The sequence below is a fragment of the Arachis stenosperma genome, chromosome 10 (assembly GCF_014773155.1).
Source record: "Arachis stenosperma cultivar V10309 chromosome 10, arast.V10309.gnm1.PFL2, whole genome shotgun sequence".
Taxonomy (NCBI): Eukaryota; Viridiplantae; Streptophyta; class Magnoliopsida; order Fabales; family Fabaceae; genus Arachis; species Arachis stenosperma.
Window position 1 is genome coordinate 88,800,882 of NC_080386.1, and position 26,638 is coordinate 88,827,519.

Genomic DNA, 26,638 nt, shown 5'->3' on the forward strand with positions numbered 1-26,638 from the left:
TTGATTTGAGTTTCCCAGGAAAGAGTTTTAGTCTAGAGTTGTAGAGAAGCACATGTTGCCCCTCTTCAAAACTTCTAGGTACCAAGTTGAGATCATGTCTCCTTTTTGCTTTTTCTTTATAGATCTTGGTATTTTCATAGGATTGAGATCTAAATTCTTCCAATTCTTGAAGCTGTAGGACCCTTTTTTCACCAGCAGCAGTGCTATCTAGGTTCAATGTTTTAAGGGCCCAGGAGGCCTTGTGCTCCAGCTCTAATGGCAAGTGACAAGCCTTACCATACACCAGTTGATATGGGGACATCCCAATTGGTGTTTTGAAGGCTGTCCTGTATGCCCAAAGAACATCATCTAGCTTTTTTGCCCAGTCCTTTCTTGATATCTGATGAGTGGATAATTTATACGCTTTTTGGCATTGTTTTTAGGTAGTTTTTAGTAAGTTCAAGCTACTTTTAGGGATGTTTTCAGTAGTTTTTATGTTAAATTCACATTTCTGGACTTTAATATGAGTTTGTGTGTTTTTCTGTAATTTCAGGTAATTTCTGGCTAAAATTGAGGGACTTGAGCAAAACTCTGAAAAAGGCTGACAAAAGGACTGCTGATGCTGTTGGAATCTGACCTCCCTGCACTCAAAATGGATTTTATGGAGCTACAAAACTCCAAATGGCGCGCTCTCAACGGCGTTGGAAAGTAGACATCCAGAGCTTTCCAGCAACATATAATAGTCCATACTTTATTCGGAAATTGATGACGTAACTTGGCGTTGAACGCCAAGTACATGCTGCTGTCTGGAGTTAAACGCCAGAAACACGTCATGATCCGGAGTTGAACGCCCAAAATACGTTATAACTTGGAGTTCAACTCCAAGAGAATCCTCAGCTCGTGGATAGATCAAGCTCAGCCCAAACATACACCAAGTGGGCCCCGGAAGTGGATTTATGCATCAATTACTTACTCATGTAAACCCTAGGAGCTAGTTTATTATAAATAGAACTTTCTACTATCATAATCGCATCCTGGATTGTATTTTGAATCCTGTGATCACGTTTTGGGGGCTGGCAATTCGGCCATGCCTGAACCTTTCACTTCTGTATTTTCAACGGTGGAGTTTCTGCACACCATAGATTAAGGGTGTGGAGCTCTGCTGTACCTCAAGTTTTAATACAATTACTATTACTTTCTATTCAATTCTCTTTTATTCTTATTCCAAGATATACGTTGCACAACACTTTGATGAATGTGATGATCCGTGACACTCATCATCATTCTCACCTATGAACGCGCGTGACTGACAACCACTTCCGTTCTACCTTAGGCCGGGCGCATATCTCTTAGATTCCCCAACAGAATCTTCGTGGTATAAGCTAGATAGATGGAGGCATTCATGGGGATCCGGAAAGTCTAACCTTGTCTGTGGTATTCCGAGTAGGATCCCGGGAATCCGGAAAGTCTGACCTTGTCTGTGGTATTCCGAGTAGGATTCCGGTATTGAATGACTGCGACGAGCTTCAAACTCCTGAAGGCTGGGCGTGATGACAAACGCAAAAGAATCAAGGGATTCTACTCCAACCTGATTGAGAACCGACAGATGATTAGCCGTGCTGTGACAGAGCATTTGGACCATTTTCACTGAGAGGATGGGATGTAGCTATCAACAAGGGTGATGCCTCCAGACGATTAGCCGTGCAGTGACAACGCATAGGACCATTTTTCCGAGAGGATTAAAAGTAGCCATTGATGATGGTGATGCCCTACATACAGCTTGCCATGGAAAGGAGTAAGAAGGATTGGATGAAAGCAATAAGAAAGTAGAGATTCGAAAGGATTCTAGCATCTCCACACGCCTATCTGAAATTCCCACTATTGATTTACATAAGTATTTCTATCCTAGTTTATTTTCCATTTATTATTAATTTTCGAAATCATAAACCAATTTAATCTGCCTAACTGAGATTTACAAGGTGACCATAGCTTGCTTCATACCAACAATCTCTGTGGGATCGACCCTTACTCACGTAAGGTATTACTTGGATGACCCAGTACACTTGCTGGTTAAGTTGAATGGAGTTGTGATCACACGTGCCAATTTTAAATTCCATACAAGTACAAGGAGTACAACTTTAAGGATCACAATTTCGTCCACCAATATCCCCACAGTCTTTTCCAGAATCCTTTTCAACTCTCGGTTAGATATCTTTGTTTGCCCACTTGTTTGGGGATGATAAGGTGTGGCAACCTTATGCTTCACCCCATATCGCAAGAGTAGGGCTTCCAATGGTCTATTGCAAAAATGGCTCCCTCCGTCACTGATGAAGGCTCGTGGGACTCCAAACCTGGGAAAGATATTCCTTCGAAGAAAGTTTATGACTACCTTGTTGTCATTAGTTGGGGTCTCCACTGCCTCCACCCACTTAGATACATAGTCTACTGCCACCAAGATAAACTTGTTTGAATATGAGGGTGGGAATGGTCCCATGAAATCGATTCCCCATACATCAAACTGTTCAAGTTCTAGAATGTATTGTTGTGGCATCTCATTTCTCTTGGGCAGGTTGCCAGCCCTTTGGCATTCATTGCAGCTTCTCACCAATTCCATAGCATCTTTGAAGATAGTGGGCCAGAAGAACCCACATTGCAGCACCTTTGTGGCAGTTCTTTCTCCTCCAAAGTGACCTCCATAACTAGCACTATGGCAACTCCACAAGACCCTTCATCCTTCTTCTTTTGAGATGCACCTCCTAAGGATTCCATCTGAGCATTTCTTAAAGAGATAGGGTTCATCCCAAATGAAATACTTGGCATCATTGATGAGTTTCCTTCTTTCATATTTGTTGATTCCAGGGGGTAAGTCACCGGCTGCTTTAAAATTGGCAATATCCGCAAACCAAGGTGCTTTATGAATCATCATTAGCTGCTCATCCGGAAAGAATTTATTTACACTTGTATCGTGGGCATCATCCTTCTCACAAGGGATTCTGGATAGATGGTCTGCCACTTTGTTCTCCACACCCTTTTTGTCTCTAATTTCAATGTTGAACTCCTGCAACAATAAGATCCATCTGATTAGTCTTGGTTTTGACTCTTGTTTGGCAAATAGATATTTGAGTGCTGTGTGATCAGTGAAAACAATAACTTTAGAGCCAATAAGATATGATCTAAATTTGTCAAATGAAAAAACTATTGCCAGCAACTCCTTTTCTGTAGTGGTATAATTCCTTTGAGTATCATTAAGGACCTGGCTAGCATAGTATATGACATGCACCAAATTTTCTTTTCTCTGCCCTAACACTGCCCCAACTACAAAATCAGATGCATCACAAATCAGTTTGAATGGTAAATTCCAATCAGGTGGGGTGATGATAGGAGCTGAGGATAGCCTCTTTTTCAAGTTTTCAAATGCTAGCATGCATTTCTCATAAAAAATAAATGGTGTATCAGACATCAGGAGATTGCTTAAGGGCTTGGCTATCTTTGAAAAATCTTTAATAAACCTTCTGTAGAAGCCATCATGTCCCAAAAAGCTCCTAATTGCCTTGACATCACTTGGTGGAGGTAACTTTTCAATTAGCTCCACCTTAGCTCTGTCTACCTCAATGCCTTGATTAGAAACTTTATGGCCAAGAACTATTCCATCTGTCACCATGAAATGACATTTTTCCCAGTTCAAGACTAAATTGGTTTCTTGACATCTTTTCAATACCAAGGCAAGATGGTTTAGGCAATTAGGGAAGGAATCTCCGAATACTGAGAAGTCATCCATGAAAACTTCAATGAACTTCTCTATTATATCTGAAAAGATGGAGAGCATGCAGCGTTGAAAAATTGCGGGTGCATTACATAGCCCAAATGGCATGCGCCTGTAGGAAAATACTCCATATGTGCAGGTGAATGATGTTTTCTCTTGGTCTCTTGGATCAACCATTATTTGGTTATATCCTGAATAACCATCTAGAAAACAATAATATGCATGTCCCGCAAGTCTTTCCAATATTTGATCCATGAAGGAAAGTGGGAAATGATCTTTTCTTGTGGCTTCATTGAGCTTCCTGTAGTCAATACATATTCTCCAGCCTGTGATGGTTCTTGTAGGGATTAGCTCATTCCTTTCGTTGGGCACCACAGTGATTCCTCCTTTCTTGGGAACCACTTGAACTGGACTTACCCATTGGCTATCTGAAATTGGATAGATTACTCCTCCCTGTCACAACTTCATAACTTCTTTCTGCACTACTTCCTTCGTTGCTGGATTTAACCTTCTTTGGGGCTGAATGGAAGGTTTGGCACCTTCTTCCAGGAGTATCTTATGCATGCATATGGCTGAACTGATTCCTTTCAAGTCAGCAAGTGTCCATCCAATGGCATTCTTATCCTTTTGTAAGACTTGAAGCAACTCTTTCTCTTGTTCTTGGCTGAGGGCTGAATTTATAATCACTGGATAACTTTTATTTTCTCCCAAGTATGCATACTTGAGTGTGGTTGGCAGTGCTTTAAGCTCCAGTTTGGGCACTTCTTTTCTTTCCTTGCATAGATTTTTGAGTAGAGCCTCAATCTTTGATAATCTCTCCTCGATTATTGATGATGGGTTGAGATTAGGTAGTTGAGAAGGGCGGTTAGATGGATGTTGGTAGGATCTCTGTGAGGTGTGTTGATGAGTTGCATTATTGTTGGAATTGAGGTTGTGGTGTCTCTGATCTTGCCCTTGGTCTTGTTGGTTTCCCCATCCAAAGTTGGGGTGATTTCTCCATCCAGAGTTGTAAGTTTTGGAGTATGGATCATGGACTTGTCTAGGTGAGTTTCCAACATAGTTGGCTTGCTCCCAGTCACCTTCTTCTCCTATGTTCGCTCCTTCTTGAGCTGACGATGAAATGATGGCTGCTGCAACTTGGTTTTCCTCCACCTTCTTGGTAAGATCTACTAGCTACTTGGTGATCATCTTATTTTGAACTAACAATGCATCCATATGGTTTAGCTCCATTACTCCTCTGGTGTTACTTCTTTCGGAGGCATAGAAGTAGTCATTCTCAGCAACTGTTTCAATGACATATATAGCTTCTTCAATAGTTTTCTTCTTGTTTAGAGAGCCTCCTGATGAATGATCCACAGCCTTCTTTGACTCATAGGAAAGACCTTCATAGAAAATGTGAAGTTGAACCCATTCATTGAACATATCTGGTGGGCATCTTCTTGTTAAGTCTTTGAACCTCTCCCATGCTTCATAGAGAGTCTCACTATCTTGTTGCCTAAAAGTTTGCACCTCAGCTCTCAGCCTGTTGATTCTTTGAGGAGGGTAAAATCTTGCCAAAAATTTGTTCACCACATCTTCCCAATTTGTTAAGCTCTCCTTTGGGAAGGATTCAAGCCATTTGGATGCCTTTTCCCTGAGTGAAAAAGGGAATAAGAGTAGCCTATAGACATCCAAATGGACTCCATTAGACTTCACAGTGTCACAAATTCTTAGGAAGGTGGTTAGATGTTGATTGGGGTCTTCTTGAGCACTTCCTCCAAATGAACAATTATTCTGAACAAGGGTGATGAACTGGGGTTTTAGTTCAAAATTGTTGGCATGTATGGTGGACTTTTGAATGCTACTTCCACAGTTTCTTGGATTAGGATTGATATAGGAGCCTAGAACTCTCCTTTCTTGCCCAGCACGGTTTGCATGGCCTTCTCTAGCATGGTTGTGAGCTTCTTCTTCATGATTGTTCTCCAAATTCTCTTCCATATTGGGTTCAAAGTACTCTTCCTCTTCCTCAGCACCAATAATTCTTTTCCCTCTGGCTTCCCTTCTTAGTCTCCAAAGGGTCCTTTCAGGTACTGAATCGAAGGATGTTGAAACTCCTTCTCTTCTCCCTGTCATACAACAGACAGATTGCACAACAAGAGATAAAATGAAGAAACTATTCTTGTTAGAGTAATTGTTAGTGTGAGTGATGCAAATTATCAAACAGTTAGTGGGTTAGTGAGCAGAATTGTAATCAACAAGGAAAGAAAGAACGAAAAATAAAGAGGGTGCAGGGGATGAGGAAGAAATTAAAACGAACTAAAGGAAATTGACTGAATCAAATAAACAAATAACAAAACAGAAAAAAATACTCAATCTAGTGATCTTCAAACTTAATCATTGTTGATTCAAAATCAATCCCCAGCAATGGCGCCATAAACTTGATGCATGAAAACTTGTCTCTCAACAAATTTCCCTTCGGCAAGTATACCAAATTGTCGTCAAGTAATAACTCACAAAAGAGTGAGGTCGAATCCCACAAGGATTGATTGGTAGAGAAACTTTAGTTAGAAGAATATGCTAGTTGAACTAAACAGAATTTAGATTGGGAACTTGCAGAAATTTAAATGACTGAAAGTAAATAACAGAAATTAAAGTGCAGAATCTTAAATGGGGATTTGGGGTGATGAGCATGAAAATAAATGGCAGAAAGTAAAGAGAATGGGTAAGATCAGAAATGGGGAAATCATTGGGTTCAGAAGATGTTGCATTCTCCGGATCAAGTTCGTTCTTATCTCTTCCTCAATCAATGCATTCATTGATCTCCTTGGCAATCTTAAGTGATTGGATCCCAATTCCTTGGCAATCCAATCTCTCTAAGCTTGAACAATTGCCCAATTCCTTGATTTAATTGCTCATGGGAAGAGATGAAGTGTGGTCACTGATTATACCACATGTATTTCCAAATCAAAGTGTTGGGAGGATTACATATCGCTATATCCGCCCAAACCCCAATTTGGTCCAATATGAGAAAGCATTTCTAGCATGATCTCCTCATCCCTTTTCCAAGGCTCAAAGGACATCCAATTATGGAGAGTTTCTTTTCCAAGATAACTAACCAATTAAATTATGATTGAAAGCTTTCTAGTAAGATCAAGAGAAATGAAAAAAGAAGAAGAATGAAAACTATAATTGATCCATCAAATTACAACAGAGCTCCCTAACCCAATGAAAGGGGTTTAGTTATTCATAGCTCTAGAAATGAAAAATAGCAGAAAAGAAGAATCCATGCTAAAAGTGCAGAAAAGTAAATATACAAAGAGTAGTTCCCAGAAGTGCCAAGCTTCTATATGGTTCAAAACTACTCCTATATATACTACTCCTCTTGATCTTCTAATGAGTTCTTCAAGTCTTGGATGTAGGCTCTGGATCTTGAGTTGAAGCAGTTCTCATCTTTAGTGGGCCCAGCTTGTAGAGAAATATGAATTAGTCTTGGGCATTTAGTGAGATTAACGTTGAGTGCCATTGTGGGTTCGAGAACGTTAGTGGCATTCACTTTTTCCACTAACGTTCCACCCTCATGTACCCACGTTAACTCCAACGTTAGTGGTCTTAACGTGACCACTAACGTTGCCTTCTCAATTTTTGGTCAACGTTATTGGGACTCACTTTTCCCAATAACGTTGGCTTATGCCCCTTCGCGAACGTTATTGGGAATCACTTTTCCCATTAATGTTGCTTGGTGCCTTTTGTTCCTACGTTAGAGTTCACGTTAGTGTAGCTAACGTGACTCTTAACGTGGGTGTGTCTCACTTTCGAGAGCGTTAGTGACACTCACCTTTGTCACTAACGCTCCAAATGCCCAAATTCTCTACGTTAGAACTCACGTTAACTAAGTTAACGTGGCTCTTAACGTAGTAGTGATGCCATCTTCCAACGTTAGTGACAAAAGTGAGTGTCACTAACGTTGGCTCCTTGATCTCAACTCCACATTAACTTTTCACGTTAATGGTCTTAACATGAAAGTTAACGTAGACAATGCTAGTTGGTCCAACATTAGTGACAAAAGTAAGTGTCACTAACGTTGGCTTTTGTTTTCCTCTTCCACGTTAGAGTTCATGTTAACTAAGTTAACGTGACTCTTAACGTGGATCATTACCAAGTTTTCCAACGTTAGTGGTGTTCACTTTTACCACTAACATTGGAGAAAAATGTTATTAGTGTTCACGTTTTCTCTTAACGTTAGAGTTCTCTTTTGCTTCTACGTTAACTACCACGTTAACTTAGTTAACGTGGCAAGTAACGTAAGCTATGGATGACTTCGCAAGCGTTATTGGTGATCACTTTTCTCATTAACATTGCAAGCTTTTTACCATTCCACGTTAGTGTTTACGTTAACTAGGTTAACGTGAATACTAACGTGGTTCTTCCTTGCTTCCTTTGCCCCGAAATCAAGCAATTAAAGTGCATCAAAGCTCTAGCCAAAGTCATGGGATTATGCATCATCAATTTATCATGCAATTCTAGCAAAATTCTCATGAAATCAGGCAAAGTTCACAATAGTTGTTTGAATCAAGGTGTAAGTGTAATTTCATCCAAAACTTGCCTTATTCACTAAGAAAATGCATGAAACTACCCTAAAACAGTAAAGAAAAGGTCAGTGAAACTGGCCTAGATGCCCTGGCATCACAATTCACATCTGTAGAACACCCACAAGCCAACGGACAGGCAGAAGCTGCCAATAAAGTCATATTGGTTGGGTTAAAACAAAGGTTACAGGACGCAAAGGGAGCTTGGGCCGAGGAACTTCCACAAGTCCTGTGGGCATATTGGACAACCCCATATTCAACCACAGGAGAATCACCCTTGCGACTTGCTTATGGAATGGAGGCAATGATTCCAGTGGAAATAGAAGAAGGATCTCCCATAATGATCCTCTATAATGAAGAGGCCAACTCCCATTCTGGCAGCTCGAAATTACAGCAATGAACACATTCTGATCCTTCCACCTTGTATTGCCACATTTGTTGAGCCACAAATTGCACAAAGACATTGGGGATTCCTACAGAGACAGCCATGACAGGTTAATCTTTCTTGGGTAGTTAAGTTCTACTCCAATTTCCACCTGCCGACCCTGCAGTCTGTTTATGTCCGTCAGAAGTAAATCCCCATTACAGAAGAGGCCATTCAGCGAGCCTTAGATCTTCCCCCTGCTCCAGAAGGACTGGACGCTTTTCAAGAAGCCGTACTCAAGCACCAAGCGTACAAATTTGACTGGGACGCTGTTCTCAGAGTTATCGCATAACCTGGCAGCAAATGGATCTTCGGATACCATCGTTCCCGTCCTAAGGGAATCTCGGCTTCCGCACTCACCTTAGAGGCTCACGTATGGGCACAGATTATGTCCCATTACGTCTTTCCGAGCACTCATGAGTCCTCCTTTACCGCAGACATGGCCGTTCTACAATGGTGCATCCTCACAGACCAGCCTCTAAATCTACCAAGACACATCCGGAATACTATGGGACACGTGCAAATCACGAGCAACCTTCCTTTTCCTGCCTTGGTCTCAGATCTTGTCTCAGCAGCCAGAGTCTCCTACAGAGCTGGGGACACCAAAGCCATACTTTCACGGGATGATCAGTACATCCCTAACGGGAGATATCTCAAGCCACCACTTGCCACTACCAGCCAGTCCACAGAAGATGCTGCAGACATTCCACCATCTACTAGTCAGCTGCTGCATCAAATACTGAAGAGGTTGGACCAACAAGAGCAGAAAGCAAAGCTCTGAGAGTGTCGCAACCACCGCCGATTCAAATACCTCAAAGAGCTACTCACAGGCAACCACAGACCTGACGAGGACGCAGGCACTCCGGACTCCACTTCCTTTACCAGCACAGGAAGCCTTGACGGTTCCGACTGTGGAGATACTGCCACCAGCCCATCCTTGTTCCTGATAGATGGCACCGAGGACGGTGCAAAACCTTAAGTGTGGGAAGGTCGGTCAGTACCTGACTTCTGGAGGTAATTCTTTCCCCCTAACACCAACTTTTTTTTCTTTAAGATAGGATAGCTTGCATATTAGTCGGTTAATTGCATGCATGTTCTACCTGATTGAAAAGACAATAAGTTTCTTTTAAGACCATATATTTTTCAAAAATTTCACTAATCTAAATCAAAACATTTATATTAAATTTGTTTGAAGTTAAAATTGGAATAGGATTTTTGAGCTAAAAGAACAAACAACCCTTGAGACTTTGAGCCTAAATACATGGTTACACTATTTAACCATAAACATTTTTTTCTCATGTGTTTACTTTTCTATGATTGTAATCTGAAATTTATTTTATCCTATATGTCCAATGTTAATGTGTTATGTGCATGCATATGATTGAGGCCATTGTTTGTTTAGCTCACGTATCCCAAATAAGCCAACCCATTTAATTACCTTTATTAACCACTTTGAGTCATTTTTAATCCCATTCGTTCTATATTTTACCACATTACTAGCCTTAAGCGGAAAACAATTGAAAATCCCAATTGAATCTTTGGTTAGCTTAAGATAGAATTTGTGTGTTAACTGAGTATGGGAAAATTGTGGAAATAAAGGATAATAAAAAATATGTCATAATAGAATAAAGGGAATTTGGGTACCTATTCATGTGAAACCATAAAAGAAAGATTACAAATCTATGTGCATTGATAAGCTATACAAAAAAAATTATTTTCTTTATTTTAGTGAATAAGGGGACAAAATCACCCCAATGATAAGTCAGAGTTTAATAATCAATGCACATGTGATATAAAATTAAAATAAAGGTTGATGCATGAGTATGGAATGTGAAAAGGAGATTTTGGGTAGCTAAGATGAATGTTGGAATTATATAGAATACATGTATGTTAGGTGGGAGCTTAGGTTAATTAAAGATTCAATGTATAAGCTCACTTAGCCATATGTGTACCTTCACCCTTACCTTAGCCCCATTACAACCATGAAAAGACCTCATGATGTTTGCATTGACATTTTAAAATTGTTGATTTGTTAGGTAAAAAAAAATTTTTAAAAGCATGATTAGAGAAGGATAGAGTGATTACCTCATATCCTAGAGATGATTAGAGTGCACACACACCAACAGTAAGGGTTCAATGCTCAATCCTGTACTCCCTGCTTTCATGAGCTATCTTCTTACAAATTTATCTGCTTTTACAATATTATTTGAATTAGTGAAATCTGCCCCATGTTTTGTCCTAGAGAACTTATCTATTTTTAATCATGTAGACAAAATCATATAGTTACATTCATATGTATATAGGTTGCATTGCATTACATGAGTCTTACATGCTCCTATTCATTCATATTTATCTCCTTCAACTTAGCATGAGGACATGCTAATGTTTAAATGTGGGGAGGTTGATAAACCGCTATTTTATGATTCATATTGTATTTAATTGTGTGGTTTTATCAAGTCTTCACCCACTTATTCATGTGAATTGCATGTATTTACAATTCCTTCCTAAAAACATTCTATGATTGATAACTTGCTTCCTAAAGATCTTTTAGTTGTATATTTTTATCTTTCTTTGTACCATTCGATACCGTGATCTGTGTGTTAAGTGTTTCAGGCTTCATAGGGCAGGAATGGCGTAAGGAATGAAGAGGAAGCGTGCAAAAGTGGAAGGAATACAAGGAATTGAGGAGATGACCAGCGAGAAGTCACGCGGTCGCATGGCTCACGCGACTACGCGAAATGGAAGAAATCACAGTGACGCGCTCGCGTGCCTGACGCGACCGCGCGGATTGGAAGCTACACAAACGATGCGAATGCGTGGACGACGCGCACGTGTGGTACGAGAAACGCTGAGTGACGCGAATGCGTGGACGACGCGACCGCGTGACGTGCACGATCTGCAGAATTTTAGAAGTCGCTGGCACAGATTCTGGGCCGCATTTCAACCCAGTTTTCGGCCCAGAAACACAGATTAGAGCCAGGAAACATGTAGAGACAAAACAACAATTCATTCCGCATAATTTCAAGTTTTTAGATCTGAATTTACTTCTCCCCTAGGTTTCTCACTTGAACATTCATAAATTAGGATTTTGAAGAATTTTGGCTTAAACTTTTGAGAAGAGTCTACCTCCGGTACTAGTCATTATAGCTTGTTATTTTATTTTTCATTTACTCTTCCATATTCTTAATTTATCCAGAGTTGACAATGGACTATTTTTAATAGTTTATTAATACAAGACTATTTTTACTTTTAAGTAATCTCTATTATTATTATTTATTATGTCTTCAAATATTTCTCTCATTGATTTTGTGAAGTTTACAATTATGATGATGGAGTAGTCTCTCAACTTGATTGGGAGTTGATTAAAAGGAGAACCTTGAGTTAGAATACTCAAGAGTTCGATTGTAATTGGTTCATTGTTGGTTGGCTTGTTAGTCACTAACTCTAATCCTTCCCAAGGGAGAGGATTAGGACTTGTGAATAGAAGTTAACTTTTAATTTGACTTTCCTTCATTCGTTGAGGGTTAACTAAATGTAAACAATGACTAATTATTAATTGCTCTTGATAAAATTCTAACAAGGATAGAACTTCCAATTAATCTTCTCCCGGTCAAGATTTTATTTAACTCATATAATTTCTCTAATTTAATTTTCTGTTCATCAAATTCAAAACCCCTTTTGAAAACCTCTGATTGATAAAATAGCACATCTTCCTGCGACTCGTTGGGAGACAACCTGGGACTCATACTCCCAGTATTTTATTTCTAAAATTTGTGACAACCTTTTTCTAAATTGACGAGTGGATTTTTGCCGGTTAAGAACTGTACCCACAACGCCATTTCTCTAATTAATTCTTAATCTGCCAATTTCCGCTCACGTCAGAGTTCAAACCCTACAATTCTCCAGCATAAGCAAAACTACCGATAGCAACAGAAACCTAAAAGGCGCACATTTTAGTAAAATAGAAGCAGCAGGGAAAATCACAACGTTGATAAAAAACAAAGACGCAATCTTTTGGCAAAAAGGATCAAGCTTTTCAAGACAAACTCAATAAAAATCAAAACTTTGCAAACATGCAATATTAAGAGCATACATAAGAACGACTATCAAAGCGTAAGAAGGAAAGAAATACCAACCTGCAGAGAAGAAGGAACAAGAGCAATAACGGCTCAGACAGAAGCAACGACGAACGTGTACCAACGAGCGCTTCTCGAGCAAAGAAGGTAGGAGGCTTGGGGGCGTAAAATCAGAAAAGCAAGCAAACAAAGAGCGAGAAGAGAAAGGAAGGAAGAAACTGAAAGTGAGAGTAAAACCTCTTCTTCAATTTCAAAATGAAACACAAAGAGGGAAAAGAAGAAACGGAAAAAGGAAATTAAGTGAGCCTTTAAGGCCCTCGCACATTCCCAAAAAAGTGCAACGCGCGCTATAATTAAAAAAGAAAGAAAGAAACGCTTCACATTCAAGCAGAAGCAATCCCAATAGGAGTTATACAAGAGATCAACCAAAGGCGAAATGCTTGAGCACGACTTCCTCCAAGGGGTTGAAATCTAGAGACACGACCTCAAGGGAAAGATCAAACTCGAGCAGGGGCACTGTTCATATCCTGGGTCGAGCTATACGATCCAGGTTGACTGAAGACAAAAGTGACCGACCTCTTCAGGTTAGATCGCCACTGACCTCTCCTTAAAGAGTTCGGCCAGATCGCCATAGAATCCCAAGTAGGCCTAAACGAAAGGACGCAGCCCACTCTAAAGGCGGCTAGCCAAAAAAGATAAGGTGACCTCACCCACAAAAGATAAGATAAGATAACAAAATCATCTCAGAGGAAGGTCATCAAACACTACTATAAATACACTGGAGCACCCAAGTATAACTTATACTCTTATTCTACACAAAATCCTGCCTAAAGCACGTGCTAACTTAAGCATCGGTGTCTCTTGCAGGTACCACCACCCTCCGGTGATCATGGATCAGCAGCGCCATTAGATCCAGTAAGTCGGATTCAGCAGCTCCGACCCCATCAGAAGATCTCATCCGAGATCGATCTTCAGTTTTAGGTAACCCTCAGAACAGGTAGTAACCCAAATAAATAAATGATAAGAAAATAAGGAAATGATAAATTAGTCCCTGACCTTTTGTCCTACAGACATTTAAGTCCTTAAAGATTGGAAAATACATTTAAGTCCCTGACCTTCTTGAAATCTGGACACCTCGGTCCCTCCATCCATATGAGACTGCGAAACATAACGAAATTGTCTGATGTGGATGCCATTCTAGTATTCTACAGAGGTGGCCATTACAACATACTACGTGGATGGTATAGAAAAGATTTGAGGACAAAAACGCCCCCACTGTGCTTTTTTTCTTTGGTTTAATTATTCTGTTGGTCCCTATAGTTTCGCGAAATTTTTAATTAGCTCCTTATACTTTTTTCCTTTTAATTGAGCCCCTGCACCAAAATTTTTTTTAATTGGGTCCCTACACTTTTTTTTCCTTTTATTTGGGTCCCTGCACTGTTTTTTTTTTTAGTTGGGTCCCTATAAAATTAAGCCAATTATTGCTAAGAAGGACCTAATTGAAAAAAAATTAGTGCAGGGACCCAATTAAAAGGAAAAAAAGTATAGGGACCTAATTGAAAATTTCATGAAATTATAGGGACCAACAGAGTAATTAAACCTTTTTTCTTTTGTCAATGGATAGTGTCGAACACACCCAACCTGACCCGAAACATAGTCAAAAGAGACTTCACGTTTGAACAGTGGTACGCCGTCTCTCCCTCTCTTTCGAACAAGTTTGATTCCATATAGGCAGACTTCATCGTCGTCCAGTTGCAATCTCCCTCTCATTCACTGCGGTTGCCACTTGGAGCATATGAAAGTCACATCGCTAGCCAATATCGATGAGGAGAGGACCCACCCCATCGTCGTACACTAATCGCGTCACCTCTACCAAAGGATTCGCTTTGTGTCTGATGTGATTTCTCCTCCATCTTCAGTGGCCACTGCTAGCTGAACCAAGGTAAAGTTCGTTGAAGAGGTGTTGGTGAGGCTGCAGATAAAGTAGCGGATTCCCTTGTCAAGATCTATGTCAATGATAGTTTTGTCCAATTCCAATTTTTTTCGTCAGAATCAAAGCTTCTTTAACTATCATAGCCTCTACCAATATAACCTATTATACTCATCTCATGATCATTGAAGCTACCAGTGTCATTATGTCCACAACCAAATACAACACCTTTAAGTGAAGTGGGTTGGCCTAAAGTAAAATTGAAAGTGAATTTCTCATGTACAAGAACACCTTGTGTTATAGAAACACTAGCATATGCATATGTATAGTTGCATTGATGATCATTTTGAGGAGAAGACAACGTTGTTGTATCTAGTATATGGCATGCTTCTAATTCACATGAAATGTTAGAATAAATGGAGGATTGTTGAAGATCAAACATGGGGTTGAGTTGTTTATAGCAATTATAACAAGGAGAACACTACCTGTATCGACAATGCCACGGATGTTTTTTAGTGGAGTCCTAATAGAAAGCTCTATGAGATAGTGAACAAGATATGCATTTTGTCATGGCTCAAACCAAGCCATAACTAGTGCTCAAGGAACAAGTCCCTCAGCAAGCCAAACGACCGAATTTTCAAAAAACAGACAGAATCTTCTCTATTCCTATAATCTTACCAACATGAATATTATCTTCCTGTATCAATAATAAACATCCATTTTCAAAGATGACAACAACAACAAATTCCAATTATATCCACAACCAAACATTCAAAAGTCGCATCATATATATTAAGTTGATAACTAAAGTATATTGTTGAATCCATACGTTTTACATAACCAAGTCTTAATTACTATCTAAACAATTCGAGATTCAAAATAACATAACCCACATGAGGACCCTGCCTGTGACATATAGAGCATTGACACAATCTAGAGTTTTGAGCAAAGGTTCCATTACGTAAACACATAGCCCTTGGAAAGAAGAAGGGTTCACCGAAATGACTAAGATCTACTAAGGGGCAGATGGAATGGAATCTGGAATGACACCTGTATCTGAAAAACATGGAAATATAATAGGGTGAGTGATGAATCCATATTTTACGATAATTTTTTATTTGATTTGAGTGGATTTCATCACATAAACTTGCACTTATTCCCTTAAATAACATGCTTTTGAGTTTTCTTCCGAAATTGTGCTTAATTATGAAAACATGCTCTTTTGTGCCTAAATTAGCCAACTTTATTCCATTTACCTTCCATTCGATACATTGATGTTGTTTGTGAGTAATTTCAGATGTGTGAGTTTTGCAACTCAGTCAGCAAACATTATATATATAACTCACACAAGACGGTACAACTTTATCTTAAAAGTCATATTTCTTTTTAGAGATAAAAAATTCATATTAAGTAAATATGTGAATAACTAGATAAGTAATTAAATGGAATTGAAATGGGAGTTCTCATTTTAGAAGTCAAATCAAATCGAATATTACACACTTAAGGTGAGTCCACCTCTAAAGGTAACCTTTTTCTCTAGTGTGTACGTACGGTATAACAGATCCAACGTGTGGCCTACACATTAGGCTAGCAACGCCCCTGCTAGCTAAGGTCTGAGCCAGATGCATCTAGGTTACTGTCATAACCGCTGTTAACTACGGTTTTCTAGTCACAGTCTCTCAAACCAATTCAAGCTAAATCACTTATAACAAATCTCTAATGCTTGTAACATATTACTAAATTTCATAATTCATATAATATACATAAGAATGCATACTAAAAATTTAATTAAAGTTTAACAAAGTCAAATAAGAAAAACATGTATGCTTTATAAAATATATAAATATTGTCACGTGTGTATTTTTATAAAGTTATGAGTTTCCAAAAATAAATATTCATTCCAATAATTCAAAATGTATAGAAATCAAATAATTTCATATGAAAAAAAACTCAAAATCCAAGTTAAATACCAATGGTAATACATGTAAAAACAATTACAGATATAATATTCAGTCACAACTTGATTTCAAGGAACCGGAAGCAACTCTGAGTGCGTCAACTAGCTACCAAATGATGTCCAATAACTTTACAATTCTAGAAATATGACAATAATGATATTTGTGACTACTAATATTGTCAATTAATATAATTTTACTCAATTTGACAAAAATCCCAAATTTTCTAACCTAATAACCTAATTTCGGATTTTGCTATACCCGCAAGTATAAGAATGACAAAAATTAGAGATATAGCTAATTATTGAGTCAAAGAGTTACCTTAAAACCTCAATAATAACTGAAATTTCAAAGTTGAATGCTTCCTTCACTCATTAAGATGAACTCTATGATTTAGGGTTGTGAGAAAATAAAATTTTTTCTTTAGGTATAAGTGATGTATCAAACTAAAGATAAAATAGAAAGATAAAATAAAATCTAGTGTGTGTTATGGTTGGATAAAAATTTTGGAATAAAGAAGATAGAATAGAAGAAGAGATGAAGGAAAGAAGAGGGTTTGAGTGTTTTTCTCTTATGAAGAAATGGAAAAAAAAAAGATAATGAGGGACAGAGAGGGGGTAGAGAGAGCTCAATGAGTGTAAGGAGAGAAAAGGAGATTTAAGTAGGGCATGTGCTCCCAAATGCTCCTCTTTTCTTCTTTTTTTTTCTTTCTTTCGGTTATTACACATTTGATGTGGATTGTACTAATATTGATGAATTCATGAGCTGCTGAGAGTAGGAAGAACTTGTTCTAGCCAATCTTTTCGAATTAGTTTGACACTAAATCTGTCATTGTTGCTGGCTTAAACAACAGTTGGGAAATTTATATGGTGGATGAAGAAGAATCCACCAACATTAAAATGACGTAATATTAGAGACTTTTTTGTCCTCAACCCATTTTATATCATCCACATAGGATGTCGTAACTGTAAGAACCGGAAAAATAACTTTAATAAAATAATAATTTTTAACTGCCCATAATAGGTTCGAAAATATAGAAATGATATTTTGAAAATAAAAAGGCAAATTTTGAATTCAATGAATTTTTCTGAGTGAAAAAATGTATCTTTTTTGAAAAAATTTTGTAAAAATGCGTACCGGTGCTTAAGCCGATAGAACCGACTCTAGTCTTTCTAGTACTGCGTATTGAGAAAAATAAGATTTTGAAAATTGAGTTTATTATTTTGAAAGGACAAAAGTAATTTAGAATTGAAAAACGGGTGCTAATCTTAAAGGTTTTGGCCCAAAGTGGGCCAAACGGACTAAAAACGCTAACGGGTTGGACCGGGACCAAGTTGGGCCCAAGCCCAACATATATATGCCTCACTTAAGAGCCAATTCAGCTCATTTTCACCCACAAATAAGGAAAGGGGCTGCTGAAGTGAAGAGAGGAAGAGAGAATGAGATTTTACTATTCATCTCCTCCTTCATTTGGCCATAAATTAAGCTACAGAGCTCCGATTGACGAGCCATTTACGGCCACGCGTCACTGTTTCAGAGTACGTCATTTCTAACTATGCTTTGCTGGTAAGAACTCGTGCCTCCTACTCCAGTTTTCTGCCCTAAGTAATTTTGCATTTTTACGTTTGGTTTTTGAGTAGATTGTGTGATTTTGGTTTTTTAGGGGTGAACTAGCATTGCAATATTGTTGGGTTTTGCTTCTAATCTCATTGGGTAAGGTAAGGTATCTTCAAACCCTTGTGTTTAGTTATTTTTGTGAACCCTAGATTTGATGTTGGTATATTGTATGATGTTAGATTGAGTTTTGGTGTTTGTTGGAGTTGGTTTGAGGCTTTTGGATCGAGCTTGGTGTCTTTGTTTTGGTATTTGGTGCATTTTGAAAATCGACCAAGATATAGTTTCGGTTTCCTTTATGTATATGTAATGTTTTTGGACACTTAGGCTAGTAGACCTTAGGATAGGATTGAATTGGTTGGTAAAGAGTGTTGATGTATGATGATTTTGATGATTGTTATGATTTTGGTAAATGTTGATGTTGATTTAAGATGTGGGGTTGAAAATGATGATTTTGAGTGTTGATCATGAATTATGAAGCTTGTTGATGTTGATAAATGTTGAGGGTAGAAAAATGATGCTTTGAGTTGTAATATTTAAGAATTAGAGGTATGTAAGTGAGAATTTTTGGATGAAATTGATGAAATTGTATATTGATAGGTTGTGGAATAATTGGAGAGTATATGAATATAATTTAGATACATTAGGATTGGTTTGGATGTACAGCAATTGGTTTTGAATTGAGAGTGTTGGTAATATTGAGTTTTAAAGCTTTTTGGTAAAAAAAGAATTTTTGGCAAATTTTGGCAAATCATATCTTGAGCTTCACTTTTTTGAAATTTATTTAATTTTGTATCAAATTAAAGATAATTCAAAGAGCTTTAAAACAGTATAGATTTTGTTGAAATTGGAATTTTGTAGAAAAATATATGATCGTTGGAAGTTGGTGTCAAAAATCTGAATTATGTGATGTTGTAGAAAATTGTAAGTTCTAGTTTGTGTGCTCACGCACACACCTGTGCCTAAGCTACAAGCAGAACGAGTGTCATGACTCGTGCGTACGCACAAGGGGTTTACGCACATACACCCTGTGAAATTTGCAAGTTGTGCGTACGCACAACATCATACGTACGCACAAGCTGGGAAGAGCCTATTTTTGAGTGCGTCTGCACGTATTCATGCGTACACACAAAATAGAACATTTTACTTTATGTGCGTACGCACAACCCTATACGTACGCACAACCCTATACGTATGCACACTGCACTATTTTTCAATAAAAACCTTGTTTTTAACTGTTTTACCTTCCTGACAAGCTTGTGAACTTTCATAACGCTTATCTATGATTTTTTAACTTGTTTTTAGGCTTTGAAACATAGAGAATACCCTAAGTGAGTCTAACTAGATATTTTCTCGTAAAAAGTTTAGAAGACGGTGATTTAGGCCTGGTATATCAGTTGGATAGAATTGTCATATGAACTAATAGGGAGCCGGATTGATGATGAACTTGTGATATTGACGATGGATGATGAGTTTGAGAGTTGGAAATGTTGATAAGTTTGCGAATTAAGAACTGATAGTCGTTACGATGAGTGTGAAACTCGAAAATGAATGAGGGACTTGTTGGTTATTGAAAAAGTATGCAGGACCTATGATGAGCGGATAATTTATACGCTTTTTGGCATTATTTTTAGGTAGTTTTTAGTAAGTTCAAGCTACTTTTAGGGATGTTTTCATTAGTTTTTATGTTAAATTCACATTTCTGGACTTTACTATGAGTTTGTGTGTTTTTCTGTGATTTCAGGTAAATTCTGACTGAAATTGAAGGATTTGAGCAAAACTCTGAAAAAGGCTGACAAAAGGACTGCTGATGCTGTTGGAATCTGACCTCCCTGCACTCGAAATGGATTTTCTGGAGCTACAGAACTCCAATTGGCGCGCTCTCAACGGAGTTGGAAAGTAGACATCCAGGGCTTTCCAGCAATATATAATAGTCCATACTTTATTCGAAGAATGACGACGTAACTTGGCGTTGAACGCCAAGTACATGCTCCTTTCTGGAGTTAAACGCCAGAAAAACGTCATGATCCGGAGTTGAACGCCCAAAACAAGTCATAACTCAAAGTTCAACTCCAAGAGAAGCCTCAGCTCGTGGATTGATCAAGCTCAGCCCAAGCATACACCAAGTGGGCCCCGGAAGTGGATTTATGCATCATTTACTTACTCATGTAAACCCTAGTAGCTAGTCTAGTATATATAGGACATTTATCTATTGTATTAGACATCTTTTGACCACTTTAAGTCTTTGATCATTCGGTCACTTGATCATGGAGAGGGCTGGCCAGTCGGCCATGCCTGAACCTCTTTCACTTATGTATTTTCAACGGTGGAGTTTCTACACACCATAGATTAAGGGTGTGGAGCTCTGCTGTACCTCAAGTATTAATGAAGTTCTATTTTCTTTTATTCAAATCTCTCTTATTCTTATTCCAAAATACTCATTCGTACCCAAGAACATGATGAATGTGATGATTAAATAACCATCATTCTCATTCTCACTTATGAACGCGCGTGATTGACAACCACTTCTGTTCTACATGCAACAGAGCTTGAATGTGTATCTCTTAGATTCCCCAACAGAATCTTCGTGGTATAAGCTAGATAGATGGCGGCATTTATGAGGATCCGGAAAGTCTAACCTTGTCTGTGGTATTCCGAGTAGGATCCTGGGAATCCGGAAAGTCTAACCTTGTCTGTGGTATTCCGAGTAGGATTCCGGTAATGAATGACTGTGACGTGCTTCAAACTTGCAAGTGCTGGGCGTTAGTGACAGATGCAAAAGAATCAAGGGATTCTATTCCAGTAGGAGCGGGAACCAACCAGTGATTAGCCGTACTGTGACAGAGTGCGTGAGCATTAGTTTTCACTGCGAGGATGGGATGTAGCCATCAACCATGGGTGATGCCTCCAGACGATTAGCCGTGCGATTGACAACCGCATAGGATCATTTTCCCGAGAGGATTGAAAGTAGCCACCGCTGATGGTGAACCCCTATACACAGCTTGCCATGGAAAGGAGTGAGAAGGATTGAGTTGAAGCAGTGGGAAGGTAGGCGTCCTTGAGTCATACAGTATCTCCATGCGCTTATCTGAAATTCCCACCAATGAATCTGCATAAGTATTCTATCCTTTTTATTATTTCTTTTTATTATTAATTTTCGAACTTATTAAAAGCCAATTATAATCCGCCTGACTGAGATCTACAAGGTGACCATAGCTTGCTTCATACCAACAATCTCTGTGGATTCGACCCTTGCTCACGTAAGGTTTATTACTTGGACGACCCAGTACACTTGCTGGTTAGTTGAACGGAGTTGTGAATTCAGCTGTTGCCCCTTAGAAGCCTTCATCTCAAAATAATTAGAACATGGATCACAATTTCGTCCACCAAGTTTTTGGCGCCGTTGCCGGGGATTGTTCGAGTATGGACAACTAACGGTTCATCTTGTTGCTCAGATTAGGTAATTTTCTTTTCAAAAATCTTTTTCAAAATTTTTCTTTTCTTTTTCGTTTTCACAAACTATATTTTTCGAAAAAAATTTAATAAAAATACAAAAAAATCATAAAATCATAGAAAATCAAAAATATTTTGTGTTCTTGTTTGAGTCTTGAGTCAATTTTTAAGTTTGGTGTCAATTGCATGCTTTAAAATTTTTCTTGCATTTTTTCGAAAATCCCATGCATTCATAGTGTTCTTCATGATCTTCAAGTTGTTCTTGATAAGTCTTCTTGTTTGATCTTGATGATTTCTTGTTTTGTGTCTTTTCTTGTTTTTCATGTGCATTTTTGCATTCATATTTTTCATGCATTAAAAATTTCTAAGTTTGGTGTCTTGCATGTTTCCTTTGCATCAAAAATTTTTCAAAATTATGTTCTTGATGTTCATCATGATCTTCAAAGTGTTCTTGGTGTTCATCTTGACATTCATAGCATTCTTGCATGCATTCATGGTTTTGATCTAAAAATTTCATGCATTAAGTATTTTTGTTGTTTTTCTCTCTCATAATTAAAAATTCAAAAATCAAAAAAATATCTTTTCCTTATTTCCCTCCAAATTTTCGAAATTTTGGGTTGACTTGGTCAAAAAATTTTTAAAATTAGTTGTTTCTTACAAGTCAAGTCAAAATTTCAAATTTTAAAAATCTTGTCTTTTCAAAATCTTTTTCAAAAATCATATCTTTTTCATTTTTTCTATTTTTCGAAAAATTCAAAAATATTTTTCAAATTATTTTCAAAATCTTTTTTTTATCTTTACATCTAATTTTCGAAAATTCACTAATAATTAATGTGATTGATTCAAAAATTTGAAGTTTGTTACTTTCTTGTTAAGAAATGTTCAATCTTTAAGTTCTAGAATCTTATCTTGTAGTTTCTTGTTAGTGAAGTAATTAATTTTGAAAATTTTTTTTGAATTAAATCTTTTTATCCTTTATTTTATCTTTTTCAAAAAATTTTATCTTTTTCAAAATTTGATTTCAAAATATCTTATCTAACTTACTATCTTCTTATCTTTTTCAAATTTGATTTCAAATCTTTTTCAATCAACTAACTAACTTCTTGTTTGTTTCTTATCTTTTTCAAAACCACCTAACTACTTCTCCCTCTTCTATTTTCGAAAATATCTCTCTCTTTTTCAAAAATTCTTTTTAATTAATTAATTGTTTCATGTTTTAATTTTAATTACATTTTATCTCTAATTTTCGAAAATCACTAACCCCTTTTTAAAATTATTTTCGAAATTCTCTTTCTCTTTTCTTCTATTTAATTATTTAATTACTAACACTTCTCTTCACCTCTCTTCATCCATAAATCCGAATCCTTTCTTCATTCTTCTACCCCCTTCTTTTTCTACTAACATAAAGGAATCTCTATACTGTGACATAGAGGATTCCTCTTTCTTTTCTTGTTTTCTTCTCTTTCATATGAGCAGGAACAAGGATAAAGGAACTCTTGTTGAGATTGATCCAGAACCTGAAAGGACTCTGAAGAGAAAATTAAGAGAAGCTAAATTTAATTATTCTAAAGGTAACCTTTCAGAAACATTAGAACAAGAGAAGGAGATGGCCGAAAATAATAATAATGCAAGGAGAATGCTTGGTGACTTCACAAAGCCAACGTCCAAGTTTGATGGAAGAAGCATCTCCATTCCTGCCATTGGAGCCAATAACTTTGAGCTTAAGCCTCAACTAGTTGCTTTAATGCAACAAAACTGCAAGTTTTATGGACTTCCATCTGAAGATCCTTATCAGTTTTTAACTGAGTTCTTGCAGATCTGTGAGACTGTAAAGACGAATGGAGTTGATCCTGAAGTCTACAGACTCATGCTTTTCCCTTTTGCTGTAAGAGACAGAGCTAGAGTATGGTTGGATTCACAACCCAAGGATAGCCTGGACTCATGGGATAAGCTTGTCACTGCATTTTTAGATAAGTTCTTTCCTCCTCAAAAGCTGAGCAAGCTGAGAGTGGATGTTTAAACCTTCAAACAAAAAGATGGTGAATCCCTCTATGAAGCTTGGGAAAGATACAAGTAGCTGACCAAAAGATGTCCATCTGACATGTTTTCAGAATGGACCATATTAGATATATTCTATTATGGTCTCTCTGAATTTTCGAAAATGTCATTGGACCATTCTGCAGGTGGATCTATTCACCTGAAGAAAACGCCTGAAGAGGCTCAAGAACTCATTGACATGGTTGCAAACAACCAGTTTATGTACACCTCTGAGAGGAATTCCGTGAATAATGGGGTACCTCAGAAGAAAGGAGTTCTTGAAATTGATGCTCTGAATGCCATATTGGCTCAGAACAAAATGTTGACTCAACAGGTCAACATGATTTCTCAAAATCTGAATGGATTGCAACATGCATCTAACAGTACTAGAGAGGCAGCTTCTGAAGAAGCTTATGATCCTGAGAACCCTGCCATGGCAGAGGTTAATTACATGGGTGAACCTTATGGAAACACCTATAACTCATCATGGAGAAATCATCCAAATTTCTCATGGAAGGATCAACAAAAGCCTCAACAAGGCTTTAACAATGGTGGACGCAACAGGCTGAATAATAGTAAGCCATATCCATCATCTTCTCAGCAACAGACAGAGAATTCTGAACAAAATACTTCTAATTTAGCCAATATAGTCTCTGATCTGTCAAAGGCCACTTTCAGTTTCATGAGTGAAACAAGATCCTCCATTAGAAATCTGGAGGCACAAGTGGGCCAGCTGAGTAAGAAAGTCATTGAAACTCCTCCCAGTATTCTCCCAAGCAATACAGAAGAGAATCCAAAAGGAGAGTGCAAGGCCATTGACATAGTCAATGTGGCCGAATGCACAACGGAGGAGGAGGACGAAAATCCTAGTGAGGAAGACCTCCTGGGACGTCCCTCAAGCAAGAAGGAATCTCCTGTTAAGGATCAAAAGGAATCTGAGGCTCATACAGAGATCATAGAGATTCCATTGAACCTCCTTCTGCCATTCATGAGCTCTGAGGAATATTCATCCTCTGAAGAGGATGAAGATGTGACTGGAGAGCAAGTTGCTCAATACTTAGGAGCTATCATGAAGCTGAATGCCAAGCTGTTTGGTAATGAGACTTGGGAAGGTGAACCCCCCTTGCTCATTAATGAACTAGCTACTTGGATTCAGAAAACTCTACCTCAAAAGAAACAAGATCCTGGCAAGTTCTTAATACCTTGCACCATTGGCACCATGAGCTTTGAAAAAGCTCTATGTGATCTGGGGTCAGGGATAAATCTTATGCCACTCTCTGTAATGGAGAAGCTGGGGATCATTGAGGTACAACCTGCCTTGTTCTCATTACAATTAGCAGACAAGTCAATGAGGCAAGCTTATGGAATAGTAGAGGACGTGTTAGTAAAGGTCAAAGGCCTTTACATCCCTGCTGATTTCATAATCCTAGACACTAGGAAGGAAGATGATGAATGCATCATCCTAGGAATACCTTTCCTAGCCACAGCAGAAGCTGTGATAGATGTCAACAGAGGTGAGTTAGTCCTTCAATTGAATGAGGACTACCTTGTGTTTAAGGCACATGGCCATCCCTCTGTGACAAAAGAGAGTAAGCATGAAGAGCTTCTCTCAGTTCATGGTCAAGAAGAGCCCACACAGTCAAACTCTAAGTTTGGTGTTGTGAAGCCACAACCAAACTCTAAGTTTGGTGTTAATACCCCATATCCAAACTCTAAGTTTGGTGTTGGGACCACACTTAAATTGACCTGATCATCTTGTGGCTCCATGAAAGCCACTGTCAAGCTATTGACATTAAAGAAACGCTTGTTGGGAGGCAACCCAATTTTATTTATCTAATTTTATTTTATTTTGTTTTCTTTGTTATTTTTGTGTTTAATTAGGTACATAATCATGAGGAGTCACGAAAAAATCAAAAAAATTAAAAACAGAGTCAAAAACAGAAGAAAAAAATTTTCCACCCTGGAGGTAGCGCAGACTGGCGTTCAACGCCAGTAAGATGCATCTGTCTGGCGTTCAACGCCAGAACAGAGCACCATTCTGGCGTTGAACGCCCAAAACAAGCAACAACCTGGCATTAAACGCCAGGATGGTGCACGAAGAGGATAAGCTGGCGCTGAACGCCAGGAACAAGCATGAAACTGGCGTTCAACGCCAGAAACATGCATTACATGGGCGTTGAACGCCCAGAACATGCACCAATGGGCGTTTAAACGCCAGAATGATGCATGAAGGCATTTTACATGCCTATATGGTGAAGGAATGGTATTTGTTTTCACCTCAGGATCTGTGGACCCCACAGGATCCCCACTTCAGGATCTATGGACCCCACAGGATCCCCACTTCAGGATCTGTGGACCCCACAGGATCCCCACCTACCATATTCCCACCTTACCTTTTAATCCTAATCACACTCTCCTAATCCAAATCTCATTTCACCCTTCCCCATATCACACTTCCCAAAAACCTTCACCAATCACCTCAAGTCCTCTTCCCAATTCTTCCATTCACCATTCACATCAACCTCCTCTTCCCCATACACCCCACCTACCCTCATAAAATTCAAATTCAATTTCCCACCCATTCCCACCCAAAATGGCCGAACACTAACCCTCCCCTCTCCCTATAAATACCCTCCCATTCTTCTTCATTTTCACACAACACAAACCCCTTCTTCTCCCACATAGCCGAACCTACTTCTCTCCCTCTCTACCATATTTTCTTCTTCTTCTTCTACTATTCTTTTCTTTCTTGCTCGAGGACGAGCAAACTTTAAGTTTGGTGTGGTAAAAAGCATAAGCTTTTTGTTTCTCCATTACCATCAATGGCACCAAAGGCCGGAGT

The 26,638-nt window shown here is 38.3% G+C and overlaps 2 non-coding genes across 2 annotated transcripts; one reads left to right on the top strand and one right to left on the bottom strand.

Moving 5' to 3' along the window:
- The first annotated feature begins 5,159 nt into the window (after positions 1-5,159).
- LOC130959764 (small nucleolar RNA R71) lies at positions 5,160-5,266 on the top strand. Its single transcript, XR_009078831.1, has one exon. It is a non-coding gene; the product is annotated as a small nucleolar RNA R71 (small nucleolar RNA).
- An 18,492-nt stretch (positions 5,267-23,758) lies between these two features.
- On the bottom strand, positions 23,759-23,862 carry LOC130959741 (small nucleolar RNA R71). The gene has a single exon (XR_009078808.1). It is a non-coding gene; the product is annotated as a small nucleolar RNA R71 (small nucleolar RNA).
- Between the last annotated feature and the right edge of the window lie 2,776 nt (positions 23,863-26,638).